The sequence below is a fragment of the Pygoscelis adeliae genome, unplaced genomic scaffold (genome assembly GCF_000699105.1).
Source record: "Pygoscelis adeliae isolate BGI_AS28 unplaced genomic scaffold, ASM69910v1 Scaffold98, whole genome shotgun sequence".
Classification (NCBI taxonomy): Eukaryota; Metazoa; Chordata; class Aves; order Sphenisciformes; family Spheniscidae; genus Pygoscelis; species Pygoscelis adeliae.
This window is the reverse complement of record NW_008825547.1, coordinates 4,214,286-4,225,180: the sequence shown is the minus strand read 5'-3', so window position 1 is coordinate 4,225,180 and position 10,895 is coordinate 4,214,286. Positions and strand designations below refer to the sequence as shown.

Below are 10,895 nucleotides of genomic sequence, written 5' to 3'. Positions count from 1 at the left end.
TGACTCCAGCTCTGCTGATCCCCCACCATGTGTCCCATCAATCCCACCACCAAGGAAGCAGGTGAGGAGGATTTTTCCCGGCTCCCTTTCCTTCTCCTAGGCTCAGACTCCCTCTCCTGGCCTCTGGCACCACTGCACCCTTGTCCCCCGCCCCCTGTTTGATCCTGTCCCAGGGATTAAATGTCGCTTCAGTGTCACTGTTCCCCACAGAACCTTGGGGTCAGCTTCTCGGGGCACCATCACAGCACCTGCTTGTGTCAGTATGGACCTGCCTGTTGCCGTTTTCCCATATTTTCCCTCTAGCACACGGCTATCCAACACAGGTGTCACCAGAGCAAGGTGACAGTTCACAGCATGGGGGTCTGAAGGGATGTCACATCCCAGACTTCCCTCTTGTGAGCCGCTTCTCCGGGTATCAGGGTGATGAGAGGAGCTGCCACCTTACCTATAGGCACTTGCTGGCAAATGCCCCCGATTAGCAGTGTGGCCAGCTCCTCTGGTTTTATCATGATAGGTATTTTAATCTGCCCACTCTTAGTGTCAAACAATATTTCTATTTCAGGCTTGCAAAGCTTCCCATTTTCAGAACAGTCCCCACTCAGAGGAGGTAAGATGCGGGCACTGCTGACTGCGCATGCTGCTGCCCTAGTAAAACGAGCATCAGTTCCCAGCATTTCCAGGGAGACAGAAGGGCCTTAGAGAAGATTTATTTGGGGGTTACACAAATAACTGTAGAGAAGATGGGACTGGATGATGTAAAGGAGCAAGAAAATGGACAGCAAGAATGGTGGTGGATATAAGGCAATAAGAAGTAGAAGAAAAAAAACCTTGACATGCTGCAGGAAAATATCTAGACTGGTGAATAAAATGGGCCAGGAGCTGTTGTCTGGCCCTGAGGGCAACTTCACTTGCATCCCTACGGTTATAATCTTCTTTCTGCTCCACCTCCACAAAAGCCCAAACCCAGACAAGCAGGGCAGAGTCATCCAAACTGCTGTCTGGAAGCAGACCCTGGGTCTGTGCTAATTCCCCGGGTAGCCTAGTCATTGCCTGGGGGAGTACTGGCGGCCTGGGGGCGCACTGTCCACCACACCCTGGTCCTGTTTCATGTACTTGGGTACATATAGATATAGATACACACATGGATAACGTGACAACTGACAAAAGAAGAGGGAAATACAGACCACAAACAGATGTGAAGGACCACAGAAGTCAGGACCAGTGGAGAAGCAGGAAAAAGCATTATTTGGACAGCTTTCTGTACAGGCTAATTGCTGTGGGATGCAGTAAGGTAGCAAGACATATCCCCACCACAGCAAAGGAAAACAAAGCAGCCTCAAAGCAATGGGCAGGGAAGCCACTTACACGTGTAGGGGTTGACTTATTGTTGAAGTTTGAACCTGAGATGATCATAGACAAATTTGAAGTTGTCAGCTTCACTCTAAAAGTGAAATTATAACAAGATAAGCAAAATCAGTGCCATTAAAAAACCCTTATGATTTGTAAGCCAATCTCATGATTTTTTTGGAAGTAGCACACTCTTCCTTAACACCTCACTTTGGCACTGGTGAAAGCAGCAAGAAGGATCAAATTGCTCATCTCAGTAGCCTGCTACTATCAGTGAGCAGTGTGTGTGACTGTGGCGTGGTCCAAAACCATCGTTCATCGATGAGTGACATAGTTATCAGAATTTACATGCTACAAAGCATTTAAAGTTAATGAAAAATTTCTTTCTGCCTTCTGTGCACGTCTGTGCTCCTGCCTACCTCTACTGGTCTCCCTCTTTTCACTGAGGTTATGGACGAGATCAGAAGTGAAGGCTACCTAACTTTTCCATCCTAGATTACAAGTCCAGCATCGCAGTGTCAATTAGAGGCGCAGGTGGAAGAGGCGGTAACAATCTTTTCCATTCTCAGAGCAGTAAAAGGGGGAGTATTGGGTCTAGCTGGGATGGCATTAACTTTCTTCATATCAGCCTGTATGGTGCTGTGTTTCAGGTTTGTGGCTAAAACAGTGTTGATAACACACTGATGTTTTGGCTATTGCTGAGCAGCACTTGCACAGCACCAAAGCTTTCTCTTTTTCCTATTCTGCTCCCCCTCTTCCCTCCCCCAGCAAGAAGGCTGGGGGTGAGCAAGAAGCTGGAAGGGGACACAGCTGGGACAGCTGACCTGAACTGGCCAAAGGGATAGTCCATACCACATAACCTGATGCTCAGCAACAAAAACTGCAGTAGAGGAAGAAGGAAGTTGGGGATTTTGGCTTCCAAGGTGGCCATTGTTCAGAGACTGGCTGGGGAGCGATCTGCTTGTGGAAGCTGGTGAGTGATTTGCCTTTGCGTCACTAATACATATATTTTTTTAACTGGCCAAAGGGATAGTCCATACCACATAACCTGATGCTCAGCAACAAAAACTGCAGTAGAGGAAGAAGGAAGTTGGGGATTTTGGCTTCCAAGGTGGCCATTGTTCAGAGACTGGCTGGGGAGCGATCTGCTTGTGGAAGCTGGTGAGTGATTTGCCTTTGCGTCACTAATACATATATTTTTTTCTCTTTCCTTCACTTATTAAGCTGTCTTTATCTCAACCAACAGGAGTTTTCTTGCTTTTGCTTTTCCTATTCTGTCCCCTGTCCTCCTGGAGGAAGCAGGAGCAGTGAGCAAGTGGTTGTGTGGGTGCTTGGCTGTTGGCCAGGGTCAACCCACTACATTAGGATTTTATCCCAGCCTTGTAAAACTTTTACCAAAGTGGAAGGAATTTGCTATGCATATTTTTCTGTCATGCATAGAAACACATAAAATATCTATTTAAAATATTATTTTGTTAATAGAAAGGAAAATAAACGATTTAATGGCCAACTTGATTGCAAATTTTAATATTGTAACATATCTTTAACCAAAGTTGTCTTCAATTATATCCCAAAATTTAAAACAAGCATACACCACAGAAAAGCTACATTTTCTAACCAGTCTTTTACCTTTATGATAGTAACACTAACCAACCTAGCCAGCTTATTTCAATGACTGCATAGAAAAATCTTGCAGAGACCCATCTGAAATAATTTTTTTCAACAGAGATTAAAAACCTTGGATATCTAAAGGCAGAGATAAATTTTCACTCCAGTTGCTACTTGCTATAAAGACTCAGGCATAAAACAGAGAAAATGAATATCCTTCCTTACCTGAAAATTTTACTTCTCAGAATGACGTATTTATTGGACTGGACATAGTGTCTTTATCGTTTAATAATCTTTGTGAAATTTTTTGTACATACTATACTTTTTGCTCAATTATGTCTTTAATCTACAGTGATTCTATTAATATTATTTTCTGTTTATCATAGAATCATAGAATCATTAAGGTTGGAAAAGACCCCTAAGATCATCGAGTCCAACCGTCAACCCAACACCACCAGGCCCACTAAACCATGTCCCTAAGTGCTGCATCTACACGTCTTTTAAATACTTCCAGGGATGGTGACTCAACCTCTTCCCTGGGCAGCCTGGTCCAATGTTTAACCACTCTTTCAGTAAAGAAATTTTTCCTCACGTCCAATCTAAACCTCCCCTGGCACAACTTGAGGCCATTTCCTCTCGTCCTTTCGCCAGTTACTTGGGAGAAGAGACTGACACCCACCTCGCTACAACCTCCTTTCAGGGAGTTGTAGAGAGCAATGAGGTCTCCCCTCAGCCCCCTTTTCTCCAGGCTAAACACCCCCAGTCCCCTCAGCCGCTCCTCATAAGACTTGTTCTCTAGACCCTTCCCCAGCCGCGTTGCCCTTCTCTGGACACGCTCCAGCACCTCAACATCCTTCTTGTAGTGAGGGGCCCAAAACTGAACACAGTATTCGAGGTGCGGCCTCACCAGTGCCGAGTACAGGGGCACGATCACTTCCCTACTCCTGCTGGCCACACTATTTCTCATACAGGCCAGGATGCCATTGGCCTTCTTGGCCACCTGGGCACACTGCCGGCTCATGTTCAGCCGGCTGTCGACCAGCACCCCCAGGTCCTTTTCCGCCAGGCAGCTTTCCAGCCACTCTTCCCCAAGCCTGTAGCACTACATGGGGTTGTTGTGGCCAAAGTGCAGGACCCGGCACTTGGCCTTGTTGAATCTCATACAGTTGGCCTGGGCCCATCGATCCAGCCTGTCCAGGTCCCTCTGCAGAGCCTTCCTACCCTTGAGCAGATCAACACTGCCGCCCAACTTGGTGTCGTCTGCAAACTTACTGAGGGTGCACTCGATCCCCTCACCCAGATCATTGATAAAGACATTGAACAAGACTGGCCCCAAAAATGAGCCCTGGGGAACACCGCTCGTGACCGACCACCAACTGGATTGAACTCCATTCACCACAACTCTCTGGGCCCGGCCATCCAGCCAGCTTTTTACCCAGCGCAGAGTACACCTGTCTAAGCCATGAGCCGCCAGCTTCTCTAGGAGAATGCTGTGGGAGACGGTGTCAAAGGCCTTACTGAAGTCCAGGTAGACCACATCCACAGCCTTTCCCTCATCCACTAGGCGGGTCACCTGGTCATAGAAGGAGATCAAGTTGGTCAAGCAGGACCCGCCTTTCATGAACCCGTGCTGGCTGGGCCTGATCCCCGGTTTCTAAAGTCCTGTTCTGGTAATGATTTCTGGAACCAGACTGGAGTGCTGCCCCAATCCAGGACACTGTGGTTGTCCATCATGTGACAGAACAAACAGGCATTGGGAACAAACCATGTCCCAGACGGTGGATTAGGAAAGCTAAAAAACCTTTAGAAAAGGTAATTAATTTTCTCTATTACTGCAATGTAAGACAGTTATGACCTGTGATTTTTTTTTTCTTAAACAAACTGTAGTGGCATAGGAACCCACCATCCATTTTTCAATTCAGGAAAAATTGCATGGAAGGAATGTAAAGAAATGCCACATTGCACAGATTCCCACACATTGTGTGATAGCCATTATAACAGTAAATAGTCTTCTGAAGCTTCCTTTTTTAATGCCAAAATTAACTATGAAATTAATTCGTGATGGTCACCTGCACAGAGGCTTTTTTTAATGCAACACTTTGTTTTGGCTGTGCCCTTCCACGGAGAACTTCCCCCACCTAACATGCGAAGTCCTGGAGGTGGCACTGGGTACAGGCTCAGGGGAGATGAGCTGCCTGGGCACCTGCTCATCGAGTACTGGCCCAGCAGGCCTGCTGCTCTCTACCCACAGTGTTAGTAAAACCATCCTCTGTCTCTTAGGGGCCGCTGGGCTGGAGCATGAATATGCTGTTGTTGAACAGAGCGGGAAGTATTACTGAAGCATGGTTTGCAAAGGCAGATCCCACAGCCAGAGAAGTAAGCAGAGTTTCCTCTTTTGCAGAGGGAGACTCCTAACTCCTCCTATCCCGCTTTATCCATTTGCTGCTCAGAGGTGCAGGAGCAAGGGCTGTCTTAGCAAAGATTTCTTCTTCCCCCCCTCTTCTAACCCAACACTCTTCCCTATCCCTACTCTTTGGCTCTTTTATGAAGAGTTTATGCAGACTTAAGGCAACCTCATATATTTTATACCTCATAAAGCCTTTCCGCGTAAAGGATTTTGATAAATAGAAGGCTTGGGGGGGATCTTATTGATGTATATAAATTTCTGACGGGAGGGTGTAATGAAAATGGAACCAGACTCTTCTCAGTGATGCCCAGTGACAGGACAAGAGTCAATGGGCACAAACTAAAAACATAGGAGGTTCCCTCTGACCACAAATCCCCACTTTTTTTTACTGTGAGGGCCATTAAACATTGAAACACGTTGCCCAGAGAGGTTGTGGAGTCTCCATACTTGGAGATATTCAAAACCTGCCTGGACATGGTTCAGGGAAACAAGGTTTAGGTGATGTCCCTGCTTTGAGTAAGGGGGTTTGACTAGATGATCCCCAGAGGTCTCCTCCACCCTCATCTAGGGGTGATTAATCTGTGGTTTTGTGATTTGCTGTTTGTTTCTTTTTTGGGAAGGAATTTTGGACCCTTGTTTTTTATTTAGATTTGCAGCCAGCTGTCCAAGGCACACAAACCTACAAACGTGGATTTACAAAACCCGTAAGAGATTCATGCATGCTTCTGTGTAGCTGGATTTGACGTTCCTCTGCTCAGTCCTGGACCCTTTTCTCCTCTCCTGGATGGTGCACTGTAACATAATATTGCAATACACTGTAGCAACAACCACCAGAAATGGCAAAATCCCCCTCTTGGCCTGACTTGTGTTCAGTCAGTTCTTTCCACGCCTCAGGAAGTGTTTTAACTCTATCTGCATGACTGGTATCAGTAGGGATCTTCTACCACCTTGTAGATGGTAGATCCAGTGGTTCAGTGTAGCTGGCTTGTGCCTGGATACAAGGAATGAAATGAAGCTCTTTGGCCAGCAGCGTTTCAGCATCCTGTCAGTGTCCAGATGTATTTTCTGTTGTCTGTAAGATGGTGTCTGGTCCCAACAAAACTGGGTCAGCTGCAGCTGAACAGCTGTACCACTTGATGTTATAATAAACAGATCTTTCTGTGTGCACAGTCTGTCTTCCTCTGATCGGCCTCCAGCTTTTCAGACCTTTCAACTTGGAAGGCTCACCACTATATTGTGCAAAGCCTTCAAAAATCTCCTTAGGGTTTTCTTCCTCCTAAATCCTCTTCTGTCATTTGCTTCACTGTCACCATAACAGCTTAAAGCTAATCTTTAATGTTTCTGTCCCATTTATCTCCTACTTTCCAGCCATGAGTAAGTCTTGCTGTTGCTTTCTGTTGATAGATACCTGCCAGACCCTGGCTTTCAAAACCAAATCATTTGGTGATGCTTTAGCCATTTCTTGATTTAGCAATCACATTGTCTGACTTTCTCCCCATGGATGGATTTCTGACCATACATGTTCCTGTTTCAGACTCCCTTTTTCTCATCCCTAAGCATGACCTGCAGCTTCTCAATGCTTTGCATATCACATTCAAATGCAGTCACCCTGCTGCTTTTGTCTTTTCTAAGCTTGCCCCAGTCATCTGGCATTTCACCCCACACACCATCAGTGATGCACCCCTGTTCTGCCCATGTTTAGCGCACCGAAATAGCTCCCAGCTTGTCTTCTTCATACCACCAGCACCGTCCTGTACAATTTTAATAGGCAGCCCAGTGAAAGGGGACAGAGGGCACCAGGCTGTGTATTGGTTGTGAAGTGACCAGGGTGGTGCATCCCCACCCACTGTTTTAGGTAGATGACGTGTCATGGGGCATTTCCCGGTCCTTCCCCCCTCCTGTATGCAGAGCAGCAGGGCTTCACACAAAGGAGGTGCAGAGGAATGCCTCCTGTTAGGCTTACAGCTGCCTTAAACCATGATACCCACACAAGTAGCACACAGGGAAAATGAGGAACACAAAGAGAAGGATGGATGCTTGCTACAAAGCCACGCTGCCTGTTAGGTGAATATCGCAGAACCAGCTTCACATTTGTGACCCAGCTGTAATGTAGCAACAAACAGCTTCTGGTTCACAGGTGTCTGGATGGGGATGATGTCTTAAGCTTTGCTTGCAAAAGCAAAAGTGGTTGTGTTACCAAGGTGTGACGAAGGGAAATCTAAGGCTGTTGAGGTTGAATAAATAAATGTAAATCTGGGAGAGTTGCCCTCGTGCCAGTACTCATGCCACAGGGGAAGGCACTCCAGGGCACTTGATCTTCAACTGAGCTCTTGAGCTCTAGCAGTGTCGAGTCTCTAAGTGTCTCTTCACTTTTGTTCCTTTATCCGGATCCTCTTAAGCTGTGATCAAGGGGTCTGCAGTGCTAGCCAGCTCTAGGTACCAGAAAAGAGAACAGACGGTAATATGGCTTGGAGCCTTTTTCAGGAAAGGCAGTGTAATTATTACTTATACTAACTGCAAACCCAAAATACTCTGCTCCCTACCCCAATGAACTTATCATCTTGTTGAGGACAAGACCTGTCACATTCCTCCTCATAACTGTCATCATGATTATCTCATCTACTGTCTTCCATTTCTCTCTCTGCCTCTGCTTTCCCAAAAATACAGCTCCTCATTGTCCATCAGCCCACATCTTCCTGGCGCTCTTTTGTAGTCTCTCTGGTCTCTTTCACTCACAGCAAGAACTTCAATAAAATACCTAAGTTCAGAACAAAACTATCCTCTTTTTCATTCTTCCTCAAATCTCATCTCCAGCTGCCATAGGTAAGGCAGCTGACAACCTATGAAACCATTTATTATATTCAGTGGTAGCAAACAGACTGTTTATCTGCCCTTTCCATTTTTTTATGTTTCTACTCTGTCCTCCATATGTTTTAACTCACTATGAGTTATTGCTTTCAGTATATGTAGGGATGGCATGTAGCACAATTTGGCAAGCTTGACAAATACTTATAAATACTACCTCAATGCAAAATACTAATTAAAGAGAAGTAAAGAAATCCTTACAATAATTTCTGTATATTCCTAGATGTACCTTGACAGAACCCTGCTTGCTTAAATGCTTTTCAGCTTTCTGGTACTTTCTTATAAAGACTGTTATAGTACATCCTCTGATTCCAATTTCTCATCTTTATGTTCTCAAAGTCACACTTTGAATTTCAGCTTCAAAAGACAAGATATTGTGAAAGAGAGACTGTTGAAATTGTAGCTGTAGTAGACCATTTGTGGATGGAAAACAGGATGCTTTCATGTATTAACTTATTTGACACTAATGCTCTGTTCTGTTCTGAATTCATAAAGTTTGAATCAAACCAGGAAACTAGAATTTTGATTTAACAGCATAAACTACTCCAAATACCCTGGAAAAGTCTGAACAATAGTGATCTTTTAGCTGAATAGTGCTTGAGTCTGGAAAGCAATCAGTATTGGAGTTTGAGTTTGTTATGCAACCAGGAGCAAGAGCAGGCAACTTAAATTTTAAAGTGAACAATTTGCATTGTACTGCAACCACTTTGTTGCTGAATAGTGTAGTGTTCCTGCATAACACTGCTCTCTTCATCACTGGGAGCTTGATTTCTCATTGCTTTGCACCTCTTGAAGTGGTTTATGGCTGTGTAAAGTGGGTATTTAAAAAAAAAAACATTTTGGTTTAATCATATTTCATACCTACTTTGTGCAGGATGCAGAGAACAGACTATATGTCACTCCAGCTGTCCATTACTGTAGACATCATGATCTCTTAACTTACTAAATCTGTCATATCTGGAAGCATAAAACCATCTTTTTTTCCCCACACTTCAGGAACCATTGCCTTGATGAATTAAATGGGCATTTTTAAAGTAGTTAACTTGCTTGACTCCTGCACCCCCATCTCCTTTTCCCCATATTAACATTATAAAGGGAATATAAAGAAGTTTAAATAGGCCAGATGGCACCTCTGGGGCTGAGGGGATACCCTGCCAGTGTGCTCAGTTTGTTATATGGAAGCTGGAGGTTCCTATATTCCAAAATGTGTAAACATGGCAGACACCAGCTGGTTCCTGAGGTAGTTATTAGGGAAGACAGAAAATACAGGAGATACTGAATCTCAGTTCACAAAATCATTAACTCAATGAATGCATTTTCATTTTTGCAGTATCCGGACCATTAGATGACATGGCAAGATTAAAAGAAGAAAAAATAGACGACTTTAATCAGAGTTTTGTGAAGTGTGTTAATTATCTACAGGGGACAAGCTACAATGAAAGACTGTGGTTTAAACTCCCTTTTCTGAGACTCTGGAGCTTGTATTTGTTCTGAGTGAGCAGCGTGTTGGGTAGGGACTCTGGGGTAAACCTAGAGTGGATGTGTTTTGTGATCAGTGGACTGTGTAATGAAATACTGATGCAATATATTTCCCTTTTTCTGCAGGGGAGTCCCTCTGGGATTGGATGTAGCTACATTTGATATTATAAAGAATTTAAAACTGGTAATAAACGTGTGCATATCTTCCTAAAAAACAGGTATGAGTTTTGATGCACTGACTATTTATTATGTGTGGAGTTGTTTTTTTTTTCAAGCAATATAACAAATCTGCCTTGCTGTGCTTTCTTTTAGCAGTTTGGAATTGTATTATATGCACGCCATGTATTAGCAGCCCCAGCAAGAAAGCTAAAGAAGACAGTGTAGGTGAGCAAAGCAGCCCAACCACTGCAAGCCTACATGACTACTCCTTTGCTGTAGCCTTCTACTCATTCTTCTCTGTATCCAGCTGCTTCCCCTTCACCTATCTGTACTATAGGTTTCTGGTAGTATACTCACTATCAGAGATGTGAAGGACAAAGTTTGACCTGAATTCCCATTTGTTTTTTTCAGCTTCATAAACTCCAGATTATGTGCCCAGTGGCATCTATTCAACCCCCAGACATTCTGACGAAAGCCACCAGAGCGCTTCCAAGTCTTTCCTGCAAGAGCAAGCCTAATGTTCCCCAGCATCTCTCTCAAGTGGGTGCTTAAAACGCCAAAGCCTATGCTCTGAACTGCTAGAGTCATCCTCTCCTTCTCTCCCTCCTTCATGCTCTTCAGAGCAAACAGCTATAGCTGCGCTCAGCAGATGTGTAACTCCAGCGTACAACTTCTCAGCGCCGCGGACGTCAGCGAGGACCTGGGCCACCATCCCGCAGGAGGTTCAATCAAAGCCCTGTTCCCTCTAAGGGGAACTCCCGAAAAACGCGTTTGCAGGATGCTCACAGATGCGTAACCCGGAGCTGGGGCTGTGCAAGTGAAGGAGGGCCAGCCCTGGTCAAAAATGACACGCTGCGATGACTGTAAGGGCGTTACTCCCGGTGGCTCCAAGGCGGGCTCTCACTAGGTGGCACTGCGCTGCTGCTGCTGCGAGGGAACGGCGGCGAAGCGGCCCAGCGCCGGGACGTTTCGGTGCCTGCTCTCTCTTAAAGTTTGTCTGAATGAAGCCTAAGCAAGCTGTGAAGGATTT

General features: G+C 45.1%; 1 protein-coding gene across 1 annotated transcript in view; it reads right to left on the bottom strand.

Moving 5' to 3' along the window:
- XKR4 (XK, Kell blood group complex subunit-related family, member 4) overlaps window positions 1-10,895 on the bottom strand; it is an 85,889-nt gene that overhangs the window by 49,192 nt on the left and 25,802 nt on the right. The window lies entirely within an intron of this gene.